This window comes from Plecotus auritus (genome assembly GCF_963455305.1).
Source record: "Plecotus auritus genome assembly, chromosome: 8".
Taxonomy (NCBI): domain Eukaryota; kingdom Metazoa; phylum Chordata; class Mammalia; order Chiroptera; family Vespertilionidae; genus Plecotus; species Plecotus auritus.
The window spans coordinates 146,850,548-146,863,064 of record NC_137782.1 but is presented as its reverse complement, the minus strand read 5'-3'; the positions used below and the strand labels follow the sequence as shown (position 1 = coordinate 146,863,064).

The following is a 12,517-nucleotide window of genomic DNA, read 5'->3' as shown; positions in this document are numbered from 1 at the left end:
AGAGAGAGAGAGAGCGAGAGCAAGAGAGAAGAGAAGAGACTGGCTGGATCAATTTTCAAGCCCATTAGAGTCATAGCAAGCAAGGAAAATGACAAGTTAGCAGACATTCTGGTGTGACACTTTAAGAAGAATCTTTAACACTATGCATTGATCTAAGTAAGACAAGCGAATGAACCTGTTGTCATAAATGGGCACAGTCAATACAGCATTGGGAAGCCTCTCACATTTACACACACCTTTATTTTTCTAAGAAGTTCTCTGATTTTTGCAGTTATCACTTTCTTGTTAATGTAGTAGCTAGCAGTCATGTAACCTCTGACCTCGGGGAGAGATCCGGCCATAGGTCATTAGCTAAGCATTTTCAGGGAGTGGCCACTGGCTGGATTACAGGAGACTGTTCTGGGTACTATACTGTGTGAGGGCTCTCTTTACTCTGACCACATGTACTTCCTATGTTTACCAAGTTCTTAAATTTATTGTGTCTAAAAACTAAAACTAGTGGGGGCACAGAAGATGAGTGTAGGTAAAAGTATTGGCTCGTAGAAAATGAAGAAAAAAAATCACAGCCCAAAAAACTGCCACATATTAAGTGGGAAGGAATAAAAAGTGATATTAAACAGCAGTAAAGGACAGGGATTCCCAGGTAAAAACTAAGAGAAAAAGAACAAGAATTATAACCAAGAAAGTAACTGCCAGTGAATCTATAGAAGTTTAAATTCCATAGATAAATGGAATTTAAATAGGCTTAGAACAAACAGATTATCTCAGAAAGTTGATTTGTGAAAATTATTGAAATGACAAAGACAAATGTCCCTCTTCCACACACACAAATCAGGGAAAATAGCTTTTAGTATAACTAGAAAAATTTTATAGGAAAATAAGCATTTCTACCAAACTGACATTATGACTCACTGAGAAAAATAATGAAAAGTTTTAAAAGATCCACACTATTTGGTGATGGATTTCAGTGTTTTAAAAGTCATGAAATTTTCTAGTACATTTCAATAATGAAATGCATGATGTCATTGAGATTAATGACTTTCATCCAATTCACAATCAGGACTTGCTTCACTATTTCTTCAACTAAATTCTATCAACAAAACCAATTAATGTCCAAGGAGCACAGGAGGACATACTTAAATGACAATGAAAAGGAGAACAAAAGAGAAAATAAATAAATAAGGGCACCACGTAGAAGAAACCTCAGTAGTCAGTCTGACCAGAGATCAGTCATTGTTTGCTTTTGGTACTGCAGACTATCCACCCAGCTCCCTGATTTCTCTCTTAGAATGTTACTGATGATACAAGTTCTGTATTCCTTGGTTGGGTTTCACTGGAGCTTAAAATGAGCCACTTATATAAGCTAAGTTTTGCATGACAAACTGCCTCATGTCTATACAGAGCCATCATGAAGATTAGAAACCATCTCTTATTATTTCTTTAGAAAAGTTAAATTCATCCGGATACATGAATAAAAGCTTGTCTAGATAGAAGAGTTTTAGGGAGATTTATCATGAAATAACTAAAGGAAGCCTGTTAGCTCAGAAACCGCAAAAATGCTTTGAGACCAAATGTTGAAAGCAAGTTCCAGCATTAAAGGAATGCTTTTTAGTTTTAATAGTGAAAAAGGAGTGTTCAATAACTCTGCAGAATCTTAGCATCCTACTGGCAGTGAGGGTCATTCTTAGTTTTGATCTTTGAAAAGAGAATATCTCATTTTAAAGCTATTTTTATAGGGGAGATCTTTTTCCCCCTTAGAACTGTGTGCTTTTGAAGCAGCTTCACTCCCCTTCTCTTAATTTTAAAAGTGTTTTGTCAAAAAAAAAAGCATAAGAGTGATATCATCATTATACCCCATTCTGGGCTTGATCTTGCAGTAAAGTCATAATGCTTAATCTATGAAACAACGATTTCCATAACAACAGGCACAAAATCCAATTAAAAATAACCCTTTGGTTCGTAAAAGTCTCTGTGGGCCAACTTCAAGCTCCTTTCTTGCATTATTAAAAATGTGAAGAGATTGATTTTGGAAGACAAGGCTTTTAAAAATGCACTTAATATTCTCAGTTCAACACAACACTATCTATGCAACATGAAGGGTAATAAAGAGTGCACTGGACAGGGAAGGGAGCTAAGAATTGTGGTTGCTCGTCCTTGATTTGTTACTAAGAAAGAAGCCAGGGGCTGGGGAATGCTTATTATGTTCCAGGCACTTTATCTGTTAACTTACTTCATCTTTACAGGATTATCATTTTACAGATGTGGAATTGAAGGCCCAGAAAACCAAAACTACTTGTCCCAAGGTCATACAGTTCACATGTCATAGAAAAGTGTTCCATCCCAGATTAACCTACCCAACGCCTGCATACTTTCCCCTGCATTATCCTGCCTCCCAGCTACGTGACCTTTGGCTAGCAATTTAAAATTTTAGGGTCCCCACATCTGAATGAAGGGGGTAGAACGTATACTCCTTGTCATGACTTGCAGCTTGCTGGACAGATTGATTACAATGATGGGAAATGTTACATACTCTCTGTATAAGTCATGGCGTAAGAACAACCCTATCAAACACTGTACCTTTACCTAGGAATACTGATATAGAGGAAGGACCATTCATTTGGGGCATGATCCACTCATAATCAGGATTCTGCTAAAAGATTCAGCTCTGGTGGTCTTAATCTTTATAGTACCTTTGAGATCTCATATTCTCAGACATTTAAAACATGGAATTGGTAATGTCAAAATACTGACATTTTGAGCTTGAGAGTCATTTGTCCTCTTGGGTAGATTTGAATGGCAAAATTATAGTCACTCAAGCCATTAGTAATCTGAATTCCTTTTCAGATTTCTTCTTTCTTTGGGGATATCAAAACATGTCTCATTGGTAGTAATATCTTTCTCCCAGCATTAATGTGAGTGTTATGGACCAAATGTCCATATGTTGACGTGCTAACCCCTAATGTGATGGCATGAGAGGGTGGGTCCTTTGTGAGGTAAGTACGTTTAAATGAGGTCATGAGGCTAGAGCCTCCATGATGGAATTAGTGTCCCTATAAGAAGAGAAAGAGACATTGGAGTTCTTTCTCTCCACCATGTGAGGATACAAAAAGAAGCCAGCTATCTGCAAGCCAGGATGAGAGCCCTCACCAAAAACCAAACCTGCCAGAAATCTGATCTTGGACTTGTCAGTTTCCAAAACTGTGACAAGAAACATCTGTGGATTAAGGGACCCAGTTTGTTATAGCAGCCCAAGCAGAGTAAAATAGTGAGCAATATTTTAAAGATTTTAAAGAAAAGTTCATAGCATTGTTTCTATTTTAAAGACAATCATTCTTTGTGTTTTGTAGGGAGTTACAACTTATATGTAATTTTACATTTGATTCTTACTATAATCTGTTATTAAAGCCACAGAAATCTTGTTTTTCAATTTTTAGTTAAAAAATCTGATTTAGAAAAGTTGAGAATATTATAAATCTCAGAGGCAAAAAGCAGTGAAATTATGATTGATCTTGAGATCTTCTGTCTCCATTCCAGAGTCCTTTCCTCAGCCTCCAAAACAATATGCGGATAGTAAAAGTTCAAGTTAATTATCCTATTAGTACTTACCCATTTATGAATTCCAGGTGGTGCTAAGACTTTGCTGCTAAGAGGGTTGGAGATAACCCCAATTTAATGAGCAGCAGGAAATGGGAGATTCACAGTTAGCTAAGCAAATTCTTCTTTGAAATCTACTGCTCTTACAGAGTATTGATTTAACCATTAAGAGATACACTTAAAAGATGGTAGCTGTTTTTGGCCAGATTAATAACCACATTTGCTAACTACTTTTCATCTCCATTTTCACTATGGGAGGAGATGGTGGAAATTGGATTTTGCCACTGACATCAACTAATTGTGTCACCTTAAGTAAATCATTTATCTTCCTTCTTATATTTTTATCTGTAAAAAAGGACACCTGATAAAGGCATATACTCTCCAGTAGCGAACTTTAAATGCTGTCATTCTTGGAAGGACCAGAACTGCTCTGTACTCTTTTCCCACCTTGTGGCTACATGAAAGACTGCAATTCTAATGTGAAGTTCTCTAAATTTATAAAATGTTCAATATCATTATTTTTACTATTCTTAATTTCATTTTTGTTTTGACATGGGTAGGCAGAGAGCAGAGAGAACTTTAAGGATAGTTATTCTAGACCTATACTCAACTCAAATGAAACCAGTGGGACAAGATTGAAATATCCTAAAAAATGTGTTTATTAATTTAGATAGTCAAATTTTAAGGGGAAGAACTCTGTTTTTGTCCTCTTGGAATCCCTCATAGAACATAGCATCAAATGATCAATACAAGGATCAGACAGGAGCAGGAAATGCACCATTCTGTGGACCAGGACATGGCCCTGTTTTACGGGCAAGTTCACTTAGAAAACAAAAATAATCAGAAGGTTGTGTGGTGAAATAAGGAAGTCACTTTTAAGGAACCCTTTCTCTTGGCTGTGGTAAATTATTCTCTCCCCTGTTCAAATAAGCAGGTCAGGCTAAGCGATATTGGAGACTCTGACACAGTATCTCTCTAAGTTTCCTCTACTCAGAACAATTATTGCTGTGCAATGTGAAAATCCAGCAGTTAAAGGAGGACAGTGGTTTTATAATTCTTTTTAAAGCAGAGGAATTCCCCCCTTCCCTGTAATCATGCATAAGGACTATAAAACCATATAAAGGGGGAGCTGCCTCACAGTTAAAGAAGCAGGTATCACCCGGAAACCCAGACTCCACAGACTCCTCAAGGGGGCTCATTTCTCTCTTTGGATAAAGGATGCTTTTCTTCATCAGAAAACTGCAGCAAAGGCTTTTTAAAACATCTTTTGCAAGTAACCCTTTGCTTTGAAATTGGATTTGATTTACAAAAAAAATTTTGTTTTGTAGTTTAAGAATTAAAAACTATTTTACCAGAACATCACTTACCAACATTATGTATAACAAGGTCTAGAGGTATTCAATGCTATCGTTATTGGTCAGTCTGCACTGTCAGCCCTCTAGCCTGCATTCTCGACACGACCTTAATTACAAAGTCCAAATTCATAGACTCTTTCTGAAGATTGTGTAGGTCATTTCCTCTGATGTCATGTGAGTTATGGAACAGACTATGTTACCTTATTTCTATCTACCAGGAAACCGAGATTTAGAACGTGCATATAAATTTAGCAACTTCATTCTTTTCTTTGCTTTAAAAAATTTTTTTTGGCATATAGGCTTTCCTCCCAAATTATTTAAAATTACTTTTGTTAATCATTTTAAATTCTATTTAAAAGTATTGAGCATAAATTAATATGAAAGTATTTAGTGAAGAAAACAATATCTTCCAAGGAATGTACAAATAATCAAACTCATTTTACTGAAAACTCCATGGAAGGTTAGGTGAAATCTCTATTTCTAACAAGATTACACAAGCCTTTATTTACCGATTTCAGGTTTGTTTGCAAGTGTACTTTAAACTCATTTTCAAATCTTGGAACCAATTTTATTTATATACACATATGCATATTTGGAACCAAATTTATATTCGAGAAGATGCATATAATACTAACTTTGGATCCTTTTTGGAAGAAAGCCTTGTGTGCAAATGTCCTGTGACCTACTCGTACTAGCTTTTGAATGTGAAAAAAAAAAATAGTGAAGAGGAACAGAAAAGAAATAAATAAAGCTAAGAAATCTATGAAGCAATGTGATCAAAGATGTCAACTAGACTAAAATGACAGCTGTTTCTGGAGCTGAAAGGTGGATGTGGTTTGAGAATAATCAAACCTATAAGATTACCTTTGGATTTTGAGTCACAAAACTCAAACTCATTGCATACCCTTTAGGTAGCATCTCCCTCTACCATTATATTTTAAAGATGCTAAATATGCAAATGGACCATCTGTATCAAGTACCTTATCTCTTAGTACTGTTCAAAAGGATTGGTTCTGAACTTCTTCACTGCCTTCAACATCAAATGTAAGTAATTTCTACTTTATAACTCCATCAAGTTATGTGAGCGGTTAATCTCTTTAAATTAAACCATTGCTTGAGCATGAGGATTCTGATGGGAGCTTCTGTAAAGCCATAAGCTACCCTACTGCATGGATGGGAGGAAGGTCGGGGTCCATTTATTTGCCTTCTGGAAATGATCCATCTACTAGCTCCATTTTATTAAGAACAGGTTGTGTCTTTCAACCACAGTTATATGGGCTAAAGATGAGCATCACATGGACATGAATCCTAAAGTTTCCATAGTCATACCATACAGTTTTTAAAAGACTAGCATTGTCTTATACATATAAATTAATTCTATATTTATACATGGCTGTTCAACTTTTTTAGGTCATTAAACTGCCTATAGCATCCAGTAATTGAGTTACACATTCCTGCTGTCATAGACTATATGTAAACAATGGGTGTGTGTTTGTTTCAATAAAACTACTTATTGAAACAGGCAGTCAGCCTGTGGGATGGTTTTTAGGCCCCTGTAAGATATACATAAATAAACAGACAATTTAAGTTTCCCTTTCTCATAAAATTTTACACTGAGTATAAAGAAATAAGTAATGGAAAAATATTCAAGAACTGAAAAGTCAGGAGACTTTAGATTCAGTGTTGCCATTAAATCTAGCATAACTGTAATGGTGCTAACTTAGTCTAATGCTTCTTTTCAGCTTAGCCTGAGTTTTCTTATCAGCAAAAAACTATAATGACAACAGCAGCAGAAACTAAAAGCAATGTAAGACGGTTTTAAATGGCATAAGGCAACTGCAAATTCAGAATCACGGCCTTTATTAAAATGGATATTTGTGTGTGTGTGTGTGTGTGTGTGTGTGTGAGAGAGAGAGAGAGAGAGAGAGAGAGAGAGAGAGAGAGAGAGAGTGTGTGTGTGTAAAATCAGGTTTATCTGTAACAACTTTTCCAGGTGCTACCAAGTTTTACTTGACAGTTGATTTTGAGGACAATAGCTTCCCCTGAGAAGCTGGAAATAAACCTGTCCTTGTGACAATAAAGGGAAGAGAGAAAAGCCAGGGAAAGGGAAGCAAAAGCCACTCGGCTTAATGCCTGAGTCAGGGCTCCTGGCAGCAGCACTTCCTACCTCTGAATGACAAGAGGACGAGCTTCCCAGGTTGTAATTATGACACCTGCAGTCTGCCCTTAGTTTCTGGTTTCAAAACAATTACTTAAAAAAACCCTACGGAGATTCCTCTGCCATTTTCCCAGCTCACACCAACCCTATTCTATTATGTACAAAATAAACTCCAGTATATGTAGCTGCCTCACCTCCTGCTCCATAGCTGGGTAAATATCATGCAAATAAATAAACAATGTTTAAGTCTTCTACTAAGAAACGTTTAGCTTCTATAGCTTTGACATTGATTGTACCCATTTATGACAGACCAGGATAAATATAGCTGATGTAAAAAAATTTTTAAATGTGAAACACAAACATTTTAAGAAATATAAATTACTTTTTAAGAATATAATTATATTTACAACACAGTAAAAATGAACACCAATTATATAAATATATGGCTACAAGAATGTTTTAAAACAGCTCTCTCTATATCTACTCTAGCTCAACTGGCAAGTTTAGGAAGAAGCAGAATAAAATAAACCTAATATAATGAAAGGAAAAATTTGGACTGTGACTTTATTTTAAGGGAAAAAAAAGTTCATTTCCAAGAAATGCTTATCACATAAAAGGATAGCTTGAAGTTATAAAATGAAGTACTAAACAGTCAATGTGCTTTTAAGTAAGCGTTATAAGCTGAAAATGTATTCAATGTTAGTGTAACTTGAAAAGAAAAAAATTACATTGATTTATATTGATATTTATATGTCTTATGCAATACACAATGCCAAGGTATCTGAATGAAGAAAAAAAGAAAGTAAAAGCATACAGGTACTGAGCATTAGGAAACTTACAAACATTCTACCTGATATTCCATACACATAGCTATGATTGTAGTCACAAATGCAATGATTATTTAATTAAATAAATAATTTATTATCTGAACATACTACTATAATTGTTACAGAATTTCTTTTATGAAAAGTCAAGAAGAATGTATATTTTTGCATAATTCAAGAAATAATGGCTTTACCTGTGTTTTATTTTCCATATCTTTGTCAATGTAAGTGCATCTGAATATCATTAAATGTAAGACTAAATTTGCAAAATTCAGCTGTCCCTCAGTATTTTGCGGGTATTCTTATAGAAACCTTCTCCAAAAACAATCATATTAGAAAAAGAAATAAATCTAAGTTTCTGGTTTTGTTAAGTCTATTTGTTCCCTTCCTCCCCCCAACCCACACATAATCTAAGAAATCATTATAATGCTTAAAAATCTATTTCTCAGTTTTTGTTGTAAACATTAAAAACCTATTTTTTTTTAAAGAAAACAAATTCTAAGAGATATGATAAGGAATATTTTGTCTTTAGAATCATTGAACTGTAGCATCTGATTTGTGTTGATGTTTTTTCTTTCTTTCATTAGTGAAGGCTATGAACAAATAATGCATGATAATTTATTCATCCATCATGTCAAAGTTAGAATGATAATAAAAAATTTTTTCCAAGCAATGAAATCCTTCTTTATTTTGAATTTTAATACTGTAATACGAGCTAGTGAAAACTAAATTGGTTTCTTTTATCATTAGTTTATTTATCAGGCTGTTAGCTATTAACCTGAGTGCTATTCTTTTTGATCATTTATTTTAGTAATTGGAAAAATACTGGGATCACTTCTTTATTTGAAGTTGTCTTTGAGTCAAAGTCTCCTGAAAGGAATGGCTTGCTTTACTATCCAGGAAGTATTCTACAAAGATGATTTCCTGGCTATATCAATGGCTATTAGCAATTAAATCTTATGCCAAATTAACTTGGTTAATCTGAGGAGCTATTGCTTGGAGGTTTCTTGGAGGTGGTCTACCAACTGCTATACTTAATAAATTATGTCTGTGTGCTTGTTCCTAATTGATCTCCCTATGGTAAAATTATGTTAGTTAAACTTCCACTTAGTAGCTTACAATCAGTGATGATAACTTTCACCAACACACCTGGAAGTATCTTCTCACTTATGAGTATGCCATCTTGCTTACAGATGCTTCCAAACAGTGACCATTTGACTGTTCTGAGATCACTGATGAATCATGATAGAACTTATTTTGTACATATAGATTTATTCAACTGGCTCAATGATGAAAACCTACTTTATATCATTTTGGCATAAAATCTGAGGTAAACAATAGATTAGATTTTAAAATACCAAATGTTATAGTCACATGCTTGACATATGCTTACAATATTGTTGCTAAAATAAAAGTACATTATTATGTGAACAAAATATTTGCACACCATGACCCTGTATTTTTAAAGAAATACATATTATACAAGATATTACTTACTAAATATGTAATATGCAAAGTATTATGTGTTATACCAGCATTTAAGATATTAATAATGTTTTCCAAGGACTGAAATGGTAGCTACTTTTGTATATTTTGCTTCCTCTAGCTTCCAAATAACAAATATTATTCTAATCAGGAACCAAATGTTGCTTTAAAAAAGACTACTTTTAACTATTTTGTAGGTCAAAATTAGTGGGAAAATTAGCCCCCAATTTAAATGTACATTTAAAATGTACATACCATAATACAAACAGATATTGTAGTGTAGGTCTAGATTGCCCTAAATAATGGTGGGTTTGGTTTCAATTAGATCTTAACAGAGCATTTGACTTTATTCATTTTTGATTGCTTATTTTAAATTGTTGAGTAGAGGAAAAAGTTTTTAAAGAAAATTTAAAACATATATGTGATGAACAAAGGAAAAGAAATTTAAAATTACCCAGAATCTCATCATCAGGGTCTATAAACATTTTAAAATAACATTGTAGAAAAACAATTTTGCTACTGCAACTCCCTGTCAATTTCATAATTGATAACAAAAAATAAAAAGTATTCATTTTTTAACTGCTTATTTGCTAAAGTAATTTTACTTAATGGAGGAGCTTAAATAATTGATCAGTTACCAAAATATCACTTTTGACAAGGTAGAGCACTTCAGCTGACTTACTGAACTAAATCTTCAGATAAAATGATTAAATTTATACATGAAGGATCAATTAAAACATGTCAGGAATCTCATAATCTACAATGTCACTTTCAGAATTCCTATATGTGATTATTATAGCTATTTTTATTATTTTTCACATTATTGAATCATTATCATGTCCTACCCCCATTTTTGTCTGCCTATTTCAACACTGCTAGGTGAATATATGCATATTCTAAGGGAATATTTGCACAACTTCTTAAATACTTTCTTTTTTCATTTACTGGGTACTTTCATAATGCATGAAAAATCTATACCAGCAATTTTGTGGTGCCATTATAATTTGTTAGTTCTATAATATTTTGGGTTTAGTTTTCAAATGCATAAACATCTCCTTTGCACCTAGGAAAATGTAAACATTTCAGAATTCTTCAGATTTCCTAGTAGCGAACATTTATTTACATTGGAAATTTACAGATTTCTAAAATTGGCTAACTTTTCTATGTATCTGACAATTTAATGAGTATATTCCATGGCTATGTACATTCCTTATATGCAAATTTTAAAAGAGAATTGGTAATCTTTACCTTAAGTCCTACATTTCCAAAGCAATTTTAATTATAATAATCATCTATTTTAAAAAGGATAATCGAGTTTGAAATTTATTTCAATAGTACTATGCACAAATATTTTCAGTCTATATTCAGACTGATAACCTGGGAAGGGTGAAGAATTCTCACAATTATATGAATGATTCATTCAAAGAACAAATAACAAATAATCCAAGTACAATAAAAATAACAGTGATTTAAATACTCAGAATTCCTTACTTTACCTTTGGGGAAAACCGTTTTCATAATGCACTTCTTATCTATCTTGCTCTTTGCTCCCATTGGTAACAAGTGAAAGAACTGGATAAGAGCTTTGAGCACACTGAACATTTCAGGTTCCAAATTCTTTGACATTCCCCTTCCCCCCCCCCCCCTGATTTAAAGAGACTTGCCCACTTGACTTATACACCATATGTTAGTCATTATTATGTGAACAAATTGTAATCCACATGAGTATTTTACAGCGATCATAAAAACAGGTTTAATTGGACAACCTAGAGAAAAATGTTTGTGTGAAAAGCCTGCTGCTCCTACATCCCCTTGAGGGAAGTATGTTGTGTGTCCTGCCCCCGCCCCGCTCTAATTACAGCTGCTTGGGTCACTAGTGGTCATCAGCCGCCAAAGCTAAAATCTGATCAATGGCTTATGAGGTGACATGATTTGAAATCTCTGTTCAATAGAACAAGAATAAGTTTTGAATCCACTAGGTTCTCTATCTAGAGGAGTCTGAATACAGAACATATAGTGTCAAGAGTTAGTACAGGAGCAGCAAAAACCCTAAAGACATGCACAGGACAAAGCAGTGAACAGAAATCATGAATCAGGAGACACCAGGAGTAAGCAGAAGACATGAAAAATGAGAAGTTATCTATAACCAGTGTTACCTCCCTACCAATCTATGATAATAAAACCGTAATATGCTAATCAGACTGGACGTCCTTCCAGATGACCTGGGTCACTAGTGGTCATCAGCCGCCAAAGCTAAAATCTGATCAATGGCTTATGAGGTGACATGATTTGAAATCTCTGTTCAATAGAACAAGAATAAGTTTTGAATCCACTAGGTTCTCTATCTAGAGGAGTCTGAATACAGAACATATAGTGTCAAGAGTTAGTACAGGAGCAGCAAAAACCCTAAAGACATGCACAGGACAAAGCAGTGAACAGAAATCATGAAGCAGGAGACACCAGGAGTAAGCAGAAGACATGAAAAATGAGAAGTTATCTATAACCAGTGTTACCTCCCTACCAATCTATGATAATAAAACCGTAATATGCTAATCAGACTGGACGTCCTTCCAGATGACCTTCTGGATGAAGCCAGGACTGTGAGGGAAGCCCAGGTCCCGGTTGCCTGCCGCTGGCCTGAGGGAAGCAAGCCCGGGTCCCGGGTGCCAGAGGGAAGCCGGTGCTGGCAGCCGGGGGAAGGAAGGCCTACTCATGCACGAATTTTGTACATCGGTCTCTAGTAAATAAATAAACACAGACAAAGGAAGACACTCAAGACTGTGAAGGAAGTGGTGGATGTTTAGAAACCAGCTTTTTTGGTCAAACAAAAAAATATCTGACCAACAGGCTGTGGTCTTTGATGACATTTGGTTGTGAAAAAGAAACATTCCTTTTCACAGAACCCAAGGGAATATCAAGTTCAGAACATTTCTTCTGAAATTGTCTAGTTTGTCCGATAATATCTACCTAGCCATTGTTACAATGCCAACATTCGACAACGAAGAATTGGATGAACCCAGTCACCACAAGTCTGCAATTTTTCATTACTGTGAGCAGAGCATTTTGCAATAGCAATAAGGAAGTGCTTTAGTGAAAAATTA

General features: G+C 34.7%; 1 protein-coding gene across 18 annotated transcripts in view; it reads right to left on the bottom strand.

Annotated features, from left to right (window-relative positions):
• Positions 1-12,517, bottom strand: part of NRXN1 (neurexin 1) — a 1,052,009-nt gene that overhangs the window by 553,322 nt on the left and 486,170 nt on the right. The gene's annotated exons all lie outside the window — the stretch shown is intronic.